Raw genomic sequence first — 1,390 nt, 5'->3', positions numbered from 1 at the left:
CCTCAAACTGCCTGCCCGTTGCCTGACCGCACGAGCTTAGCGCAATTCCGGCCACTGAGTGCAAACGAGGGGAGCAAATACAGCCATGAGGGTTTTTGACCTTTCGAGGCGAGTGAAGTAACCTAAGCTAATATCCTCCCCCAAAGGTCACGTGATCCCCATCCTCGACGGCCATTGGTTAGTTCCCTTCTAATGCACTTTACGAATCCGTGTTATTGATTAAATGGTTCGTTCGTTTAACGCTGGCAAAATCTGTAGCTGTAGTTTCCCGATAAAGACGTCGTTATTATTCATATACGGCATTATATAGCGCAATTTGCACTTGATAAAGAGACATGGTGGTCATTTGTGCATTTTTAAGCCGTAATGTGCAATGAACACCCTTTTTATCGACGAAACCCAACAAAGGCAAAAGCAGAAGTCGGTTCAAAGGGGCGATCTTCAATTTCAAAATCGAAGGAATTTCGGCCAAAAGTCCCTTCCCGACTCAACCGCGTTTTCCCCCCGCTTCCCGCACCCTTCCTCCGTCCAGCCCATTTGCGAGTGCCTCTATCGCAAAGGGTGTCACAATTCAGACCTGCCCGTGCGGTCGTGGCACTCGTCCACACTGGGCCGCGCCGAAGGCATTTGCCGCGGTGAACAAGCTGTGGCACTTGGGAGTAATGGTGGCTGCACTTAGCGCTCGATTACAGTGTCACAGTGCCAGTTACGGTGATTTAGTGCGATCCCCCCTCGCCCTCCTTTGGCACCCCATCCCCCTCCGCGCCCGCCCCTTCTTCTAACCAACGGGATTAAATGGTCGTATCTATGTGGTCACGCTGCAGTGCCCGGCCTGAAACGACCCAGTGACGGATGACTGCGGTGGCACTCGATCCCGGGCAGGTGGCACTCGTTTCAGTGTTGGTCCCGTGTGTGGTTTTCCCGTAAGGCGCTGTGACAGGCGGTGAGGCTCGCTACAGGCACGGTTGCTCGTGGCATCCCCCTTAGTTAACCGCGGTGGTGCTAAACGAAAATTAACTTGTGTGAAAAATACAGAACAATACGTTATGTTCCTCTTTCTTTAAACAGTGACAGTGTGCTAACCCTTGCACGAACCGGAAATAGAGACGTAATGAATTCGCATTAGTACAGTGTGAATCCGATCTAACTGGCGTACCAAGATTAACGAAATAATTGTGTGTTCTTATGATACATTTTAAAGCGTGTTGAGACAGTACAGAAAAAGAACGTAGACAAACACTTAAATAAGTTTAATGGTTCCTTTTTGCATCAAAGAAAACGAAGAGAAAAAGAGAGAGAGAAGACGGATTCGAGGCAATAAACACTTAAAAGGAAAAGATGAAAAACTAGAGACACAAGGAAACAAAGCTAATTCGAGGGATAATGTCCG

At 48.6% G+C, this 1,390-nt stretch overlaps 1 protein-coding gene across 1 annotated transcript in view; it reads left to right on the top strand.

Moving 5' to 3' along the window:
- Nucleotides 1-882: 882 nt before the first annotated feature.
- LOC119584971 (microtubule-associated protein futsch-like) overlaps nt 883-1,390 on the top strand; it is a gene marked incomplete at its 5' end in the record, with an annotated part of 346,977 nt that continues 346,469 nt past the window's right edge. The window contains 1 exon segment of the mRNA XM_037933567.1: nt 883-943.

The sequence above is a fragment of the Penaeus monodon genome, chromosome 19, assembly GCF_015228065.2.
Source record: "Penaeus monodon isolate SGIC_2016 chromosome 19, NSTDA_Pmon_1, whole genome shotgun sequence".
NCBI lineage: Eukaryota > Metazoa > Arthropoda > Malacostraca > Decapoda > Penaeidae > Penaeus > Penaeus monodon.
This window is presented reverse-complemented; position numbering and strand designations above follow the sequence as displayed.